This window comes from Amphibalanus amphitrite, unplaced genomic scaffold (assembly GCF_019059575.1).
Source record: "Amphibalanus amphitrite isolate SeventyFive unplaced genomic scaffold, NRLGWU_Aamphi_draft 000294F_arrow, whole genome shotgun sequence".
NCBI classification, from domain to species: domain Eukaryota; kingdom Metazoa; phylum Arthropoda; class Thecostraca; order Balanomorpha; family Balanidae; genus Amphibalanus; species Amphibalanus amphitrite.
In genome coordinates, this window is record NW_024881789.1 from 70,647 (window position 1) to 80,091 (window position 9,445).

Sequence of the window (9,445 nt, forward strand, 5' to 3'; positions counted from 1 at the left end):
AAACGAGAACCCGGCGGACCTGCCCTCCCGAGGTACGTCAGCGGACCGCCTGAACGGTGACCTCTGGTTGCACGGACCAGAGTGGCTCAGACAGCACGAGTCACAATGGCCCCAGAAAAGGGATTCTGAGCCCGAACCATCACAGTGTCAGCTGGAAGAAAGGAAGCAAGCTCTGGTGGTACTTAGTGACAGTTCTGGAACGCAGCAGCTCTTTGATCCGGTCGGCTACGGCTCCTTGAAACGTTTACTCAACGTGACAGCTTGGGTACTGAGATGGGTACACAACTGCAGACAAGACGGCAGACAAGACAGGAAAACGGGACCACTGGTGGCCGAAGAGGTAGAAGGCGCGTTGGAATACTGGATCAAAGCTGCGCAATCAAAGTTCCATGAAGACGTGTCAGCGCTGAGAAAGGGACAGCCGCTGTCTCCAAAGTCGCGCCTGCATAGTCTTGGTGCCAGACTAGAGAACGGTATACTGAAGAAAGAGGGTCGTCTCCAAGAGGCCCTTCTGAATGATGAAGAGAAGCACCCCATCATTCTGCCGTCGGATCACCGACTAGTACAGCTACTCGTTGAAGACACTCATCTGCGGCTGTGCCATGCCGGCGTGCAGCAGGTGTTGAGTGCGCTCAGGGACAGATATTGGATTCTGCGAGGCCGCCAGGTGGTCCGGTCAGTGTTACGAAGCTGTCAAAGGTGCCTGATTTTCCGTGCACAACCTCTTGGCCAAGTGGTAGCACCTCTACCAAGCACCAGGACTCGCCCCTCACAACCCTTTAGTCACATCGGTGTGGACCTTGGAGGACCACTGCTGGTCCGTGGGGGAGCAGGTCATCAAGCTTCAAGGCTGTATTTTGTGGTATTCACGTGTGCGGTTACGCGCGCGCTCCATCTAGAGCTAGTTTCGTCACAGGGGACCGAGGACTTCATCCAGGCTTACCGCAGATTTGCAGCCCGCAGAGGAAAGCCCAGAAGTGTGTTGAGCGACAACGCAAAAAACTTCAAGGGAGCGGCTAAGGTTTTAGCGACTGAGGGCGTGAGCTGGCACTTCATTGTTGAGCGAGCCCCCTGGTGGGGGGGCTTTTGGGAGCGGTTGGTTGGACTAACCAAGGCTGCCCTCCGCAGAACACTTGGCAGTGCCCTTCTCGGTAGGGAAGAGCTCGAGACAGTTCTCTGCCAGATCGAGAGCGCTATCAACCAGCGCCCTCTGACAGCCGTCACTGACGACCCGAGTGACCAGCAGCCGCTCAGACCTGCCGACTTCCTAAGGTGTCCACTGGGAGGAGCAGAGGAAGAGGAGGACGATCTCCGAGGCCGGCGGCGTTACCAGACTAGAGTTGCGGTGCACCTTTGGAGACGCTGGCAGAGAGAATACCTGAGAAATCTGAGAGATTTCCAACACAGACAGCTGATCCGAGAAGCAGCTATCGGTGACTTAGTACTCGTCGAGGGAGAGCAGTCCAACCGGTTAACATGGAAGACCGGTGTCATCACAGCGCTACACACTGGCCGAGATGGACGAGTGCGATCGGCGACACTGCGCACCACAGAGGGTGACCGACGGCGGCCAGTACAAAGACTTTATTTACTTGAGGGTAGCAGATGCTGAGCGTGCCGCCGGTCACGTGGGGGAGGGTGTTGTGAATTATCTGCGCGGAGGCGCTGGCAATGGTCGACGCGTGAGAAATTTGAAATGATTGAATTGCGTGAGGTGAAAAATGTCTAGAAAAAAGGGGAGATACTGATGCGATGGCTTGATTTGAATGAAGTGATTGATTAAGTTTTGCTTTAACGTAAAAGGCCTAGAACGATGAATTAGAAATGATCAACGCGATCATGAAATCACGACAAATGTAAAATATTGTCTGCGACAGTGCAATGTGACTCAAGATACCATCTGCCTTACCTACGCAATACATCGGTTTTCTAACAGGGTGTGCAGTTTCCATCAAAAGTCTGGGTCTGACTGTGGATCACCTATCACAAGTTTCAGGATGTTTTTATCAATGACACGCCCGGTTTGGGTTACCGGGCAGTGATAGCTTTGAGATGACATGGTCAAATCACGGTATATTGTACGATTCCACCACCCGCAGGAGCCGTGACGGTCGCGTGATTCGCCTGAAGGGGAGCGGGGTGTGACGTAAGATACCCACGGCGTGGGAATGTTGCTGAATTCGCCTGTGCAACCGGCATCAGCGGGGACAGTTGCCGGGTCCGGCTGACGTCAATACACAATGGCTGTCAGTTCACGAGACTGCCTTGGAGAACAGCTAACAATGTTGCTGGGGGGTCGCCAATAGAGCACTGCAATGGGAAAAGAGCTTTTCAGGTTTGAAAAGTGTGCAGGAGGTGTTGATTGGGCTGCACCAAATGCATTGAAACGTATAGTCATTGTCACCATTCCGTTGTGACAGAGAAGCGAAAACGAAAACTGGAACTTCGCTAAATGGCGAAATTCTGTAGGTATTCTGGTTTTCACACGGTGCATTTATCTGGTGATCTGATCATCTGGAAACGGTTGTGGTAACATGAAACCTGCTAAATTTAATGCAGAATGCTTACTTATATGCATAGCAATCAGCTATTCCGTGCGTTTACGTGTCTCACACTCCGACCGTTTTTCTGCGTTTTTCCGCGTCAAATACTCTGCCGAGACATGCGGCACAGCATCATCCAGGCGTTTGATGTCAGAGACATCTGTAGGCTGGAATAGAAACTACTGGGCAATGCGGCACAGCATGGTCCAGGCGGACTACTAGGGACATCTGTTGGCTGGAATAGGAACTATTGGGCTATGCGGCACAGCATGATCCAGGCGGACGACTACTAGGGACATCTGTTGGCTGGAAAAGAAACTACTGGGCTATGCGGCACAGCATGATACAGGCGGGCGACCACTAGGGACATTTGTTGGCTGAAAAAGAAACTACTGGGCTATGCGGCACAGCATGATTGAGGCGGACGATGCGAGATAAAAGACATCAGACAGTGGACAATGGACATCTGTAGCCGAAATACGTACCGTAAACCGGGGTGAGTTGATATGGATTTTGAGGTTATTCTAGATTTCTTTAAAAGCCACATTCATTTACGGAATTCTTTTTGTGCCAGTTTCATGGCACATGCCTTGGGGAGGCAATCAGCAAAAATGAATAAAAAGTGTATATATTAAGCCCCTTTTTTAAAACGCCAAAGTTCATATCAACTCACCCCCTGGGGGGTGGTGAGTTGATATGATTTTGGATTTTTCAAAATTTCTCGGCTAAAGAAGCTCAGAAGTGAGTTGATAAAATGCCAGTGTTTAAAGAAAAGGATGAGAGAACACATCCCGAAAGAAACCATCAGAAAAATGATAGTAGTTTGGCAGCAGACCTCACATTCATGAAAACGCAATCATGTCCAACACAGCGCTATCAAAATGGCTTGATTTTAGCAGCATCATTTTTTCGCTTTATGATACTTAGTTTTACTTAGAACATTCTGAACTTGGCTAGTCACGTGTCCTCAAGCCAACGGTATCAAAACTGGCAATATATTTTGGAATTACAAGTGTATTTTCTTGTAATTAAAACACATTGTCAGTTGCGGGTCAAGGTTGATATGCCTCTGACAGAGATAATGGATTGAAATGAAAGAAAACATATGCTTCTGAGCTTTTGTTGACTGGTAGTCAACAAAATATTTATGAAGTGAAGTGAAGCGAATCTAATTCAGACTGTATTCTATCAGGTGAAATAAGCGACATAAAACAGAATTCGGCATCAAAAGCCAAAATTAACCCTCGCACTTATATGCGGGCGAACGGACCACCTCGGCTTTTCGCACATAACTTGCGCAAAAAGCGGCCGATCGCGACGATACTTTCAGTGCCTCTCGAGTTTATCAATTTTACACATGTTGTAAAGATTTCATGACCCTGACTCAAATGGTTTTTGACTTGTGACCTGATTCTCGAGACCATGCTTGGCCGGAATAGCGATTTGGCGTAGTCGGCTCACATTATCCGCGCATTTCCAGTCTTTTTTTATTGTAACGTCCAAACATGTAAATGATGTTGGTCCCATGCAGTATTTTGGGTGTCAACTGTCAAGGTCACCTGAAGGTCAGGTCAGGTCATTGACCTTTGGTGACCTCGGCTCACTTTTTGGAGTTTTACATGTTTCTAGGGTAGTTTTTTTTTCGGGCCGATGTCGAATTTAACATGCATTTGATCATTTACGAAGCAGTTTTAGTGCTTTCGTAACATGTTACGACACCGTCAGTGGTAGTTGACACTTGACACTCCCTATGGATAGCCGGCAGGACACCTACTGGTTGACCTGACCTGACCTGACCCGGCCTAAATATACGAAGACATATGTGATCAGAATTAACATGACATTCGTGATCAGCAACAGCCAAAAAAATAATAAACTCGCTTTGCGAACTTCAAATAACCCCCTATTTTCCCGGACTTCTTGGTAATTGATCTGGCCTGGAAGGTTAACCAATGACCTAGGAACTTAAAGTTGGTTATCATCGGCTTCCTTGCGTCTCGGGCAACACGCTCATTTTTTCCGCGAAGCTCTAACTCCACCAGGGGCCAAACGACGATGAGATTCCAACGGACCCCCCCCCCCCCGCCCTATACGTTAAACGGTGGCAAAACACGAATACGGGCGAGGGCTAAAACACCAGTCAATTTCTTTATATTGTTTGTTCCATTTCATTTTATCACTCATTCTCGGTTGGCAACTGCCAAACAGGAAAACTAATCAGTTTCACGAGATCAGAATTCCCGCGCTGTTAGCCATACAGAAACGACAGTTCTGTCATTTTCGAAACTACGAATAATAATAACAATTTTTTTTTAATCTGTATGTATATAGGTGTTAGGGAGCCATCTTGAGACTTGACAGGGAGTTGTACTGTGCCTTTTGCGTGTTAGGTATGTCCACAAAAAAAAAACTTTGGGGTCACTGATGTTAGATGTCGGACCTTCGTCCCCGTCTTGATTTGAGATGTTAGTTTCACAACGTTTCGGCCAGTTACTTTCCGGCCGTCGTCACTCGTCAGGTGTTCTTTGACCCTCAGAAGGACAGGACCTGGATGTTGGTGGCGTTGCGCCGTACGCGTCAAACCGTTCGAAAGCTCTTGTAGTCAGCGGGAATCGAACTCGAGTTTCCCCCGGTGATGGTCCACGGTTCTAACCACTCCACTATCGAGGCGGATTTGAATATGGCCGGAGAAGTTACTGGCTGAAACGTTGTGAAACTAACATCTCAACTCCAGACGGGGACGAAATTCCGACAACTAACATCAGTGATACTAACAGGCCTCGTCTCAAGCATTCAGAAGAAAAAAACTAAAGCTTTTGGGGGTTGATGGAATGATGTGGGGAAATAAAAGGAAAAGAGTTGGTCTAATTGACATTGTCTTACCTGCAGACCCATATTTCATGCTAATTTGCATGCATACCAGCCTGGTATCAGCTTTTATCATGCATATCAACTCACCACTTGATGGCATATCAACTCACCACCTGCCACTTTTCTTAAAATTATAAAAAAGCGTTGTTATAGGTGAAACCCAAAACTACCTGGGATCAACAGTAAATTGATGGTAGTTTCTTTCCCAGTGCATGTTGTTCCATGAATATCAACCGTCTTTGCTGTAGGGTGGGGACTTTTCCTTAGTTTCAAAATCAGAAGAAAAAAAGGACTTTGAAAAAAGTAATGTGTTAAGAAGGCACTGCACCACATGCATGCCTTTCTCAGCTATATGCATCACTTATTGGTCGCTTCACTTCACAGAAAAATAAAACTAAAAATTGGTTTACAAATGGATGAGCAGCACACATTTTAACATTTTTCGAGCAATTTATATCAACTCACCACCCCATATCAACTCACCCCGGTTTACGGTATCGCAAATATATCTGATGAAAGAGCTCAAAAAATATCATCCACTATCCAGGCTTTCAAACGGCACTTGAGCATCGATAAACTGGCACCTGGCAAATGCAGGGGTTTTCTAGCAGCCTCCCAAAACGTTAAAATGTCAGGCACCGTAGCTCGTAATATGACGCTTGAATTAATCGTTACACACATGAGCTCATTCTACTGTCCACAAACTTCCCTCAGTAGCTCACTACTCCTTGGCTTAAAAAAAAAATAGCACAATTTTTTTGGATAATACATGTATCCCGTCCATTGATCAAAATGATCCATTCGAATCCAGAATGAATAACGTAACCTACAGAAAATCGAATACAGTTATCATACCTACAGAAAATCGAATTTCACAACATGAAATACCTCATGCCAACAAACAACCCACTTAAACTTATCCTAATGTTTCTTTCCTGTGTCACCGTGACGTTGCTATGATCATGAATCCACTGCGTGCTGGTCGTCTGAGAGCATCGTTCGACCGTCACAACACTGGGATTTACAGGTGTGGCCCTATCGGTCGGCGCTCGACAGCTGCGGTGGCGAGCTCTGCGGGTGTGGTGGTGGGCCTGACCCGGGTACAGCCACACCAAGGTCGGCCACCATCGCACCATGGACGGTCACGTGACCGTGTTTATGACGCACTCTCAGTGATCGGCACATGACCGCTTGCCGGCCAGGGGCGAGACAATCGCAGTTGTTTCAACAAGCGTGAGATTGGGTCATGAGGTAATAACAAAACAGCTAACATAGACAAAACATACAAGTCAAGCAAACCAGTAAAAAAGCATTCACATATGTCCCTTTGTTAACATCTTTCAAAATTATGTAAGCCATTATTGATAGTTTATCTCACTGAACAGGCATATTGACTGAAAACGTATATTGGCTGAATCTTGCATAATAAGCACAGTCAAATTTATATAGACAATTGGGCTCAAACTTCAAAGTGACATAGACAACCAAATTGTTTCTTGAATTTCAATAAGGGTTACCGCAGATTAAAGGGACCCTCCCGGCTCCCACCTTCAAAAAAGTTTATGAATTGGCATGAAAGTGATGTCGCTCGGTTCAGAAAGAGCGAAAACGAATATCTACCAAATTTCACCGAAAAATATTCACCGGTTTTCAATATATTAGACTTTTACTTTTGTTTACTTTTTTGGGATCTCCGCTGTTTCTAGCGACTTTATTTTAGAAGTGCGGCGTTTGCGGCAGATGTTGCGCGCAAATAGCATATACCACCGCGTGCTACAAAACGTTTTAGTCAAACATTTAAAAATCGTTAGATATCTGCGCTGACGTCACACATTCAGAGGGGTATTCCTAAGCATTAGCGCCTCTGAATCAAAATGCTGCAATTTTGAAATTCAATATTTCCGATTTATGGCATTTCTCGATGTTGTGAGTGCCGAAACCGGTAAGTGTGAGCCAGGGACCCCATTTTGACTATCTCAACTCAAATCTAATGTTAACCCGCGCCCCGTTGGGCTCTGCCGAGCAACGCGCCCCGTTGGGGGGGGGGGGCATTTTGCCCCCCCCCCTAAGATCTCGAGAACCACGCAACATAGCGACAAGCAGTAAACGGCGTTGGATAGCCCCAACGGGGAACTACCTTGTGACCCAATTTTATTGACCTAGGTCAAACCGATGACGTCACAGGTCAGGTCAAAGGTCCAATTTTCACCGTTTACAGGCATTTCAAGAAATGCGTTGTAAAATCGAGTAAAATGCATTTCATTGAAAATCGTCGATGGGGAAATGTTCTTCAAACACATATTTTGCTATTTGAGGTCACTGATACCAGGTCAGGTCACAGAGGTCAGGTCACGGGGGGTCAAAATATGAAAGTGTCGTGTGATACATGTTTTATGGTCCATTTTACATGACAAATGCGATTATATGGGTCAGGCAGCCTTTGGGGCCAGCTTAGGTCACGTTTTGGTCAAGGTCAGGTCAAGGTCAGGTCAAGGTCAGGTCAAGGTCAGGTCAAATTAGGTCAAATTTCAAAGTTAATGTTTTTGCATAAAATGGGTATCGAATCGATGCAGCTCGTCACGGGGAGTTCAATGGTCGTCTTTGTTTTGCCGTACGTGGTCTAGAATCGCTATAAATTGAGTTAAAAAAATTTGACGTCATCATTTTTGAACAGTTTTTTCGCTATAACTTGGCCAAAAAACGAGATATCGATCTGAAATTTGGTATGTATATAGAAGAGCGCTGGGGCTATCACACATATTCCGTTTTTTTTTTTCGCAATTCGGAAAAAATTTGGATTTTTTAAAAGTTTTTCTAAACAAAATCAATTTTTCTATTTTTTTTGTCAAAAACAAAATTTTTTTGATTTTTTTTTGGTCAAAAACAAAAATTTTGAAAATCGGAGATAGCAGTTTTGTAGCGCCGCTTTTTGTCTACTAGACCATATAAAGAACTTTGAAATTGCTTGATAACTGTAGATTTGGTGAGCGTTTCAAGATTGCATGTTTTTTGCTCATTTTTGCTCGAACATGACCTCAGTTTGACCTCAATAACTGCTGACCCTAGGTGACCTAAGACTTGAAATTTGGTGTGAAGGTGTCAAATTGATGCCCGGGAAGGTACTGAAAATTTGGCGGCGCTGCGCGCCGCCGTTTTCTTGCTATTCAGGAAAAACCACAGGGGGGGGGGGGGGCCAAAATGCCCCCCCCCAACGGGGCGAGGGTTAAGGTGGGAGGGTCCCTTTAAGTCGGTTAAATGATCTCACCAATCTTACTCTAAACGTGAAATAGGTAATCGCTACTTACCTAACTCCGAAAACATAAAATCCCATTTCGAGCACTTGTAGTCTTGGAATCATGTTCCTAATGCAAGGCTCGATAGGTATATGAATTTTTTCCTTTTGAATCTTGCATAGAGCCGTGCGCGATATTTCAAAGATGCTCTGAAGTCATCGGAGTGTTTCGTCGAGCACTACTGACTCAATTGAGCTAGCGAGTGAAATAAAAAAGGATGCCAATCGAAAGATACGGAACATGGCATCAGACCCTCCCATGCAAACATAAATACTGACTTGACTGGCGAAGACCTTAGGTCAATAACCAAATTAACCTTTCCCAAACAAAAGGTATGTCACTCAACGCGGCTGTCATGTCAAACGTACCTAATGGTAGAGGAGAGTGATCTAAATTGGCCGTTTGGGTTAATTGACCGCCCAAATGTAAATTGACCAGTGCAATAACTGACACTTAACCCTCGCCCTGGCAGGGCATTTTTCATAACACGGCCTGGCAGGGGGGGTCGATGCGACCCCCCTCGCGATTGGCTCCTATGGCATCTAGAAACACCAAATTTGGTAGGTAGGTGGGCCCCCTGGAGTTCTCGCCCCTGTGCAAATTTGGTTGCTCTAAGTCAATATTTAGGGGGATTTGGGGGGGTATAAATGTCAAAATTTCGCTAAAAACAGGTCAAAAGTTTTTCGCCTATAACTTTTAATCTAATTAAGATAGAGCAAAAAAGCACCAGTGAACTCA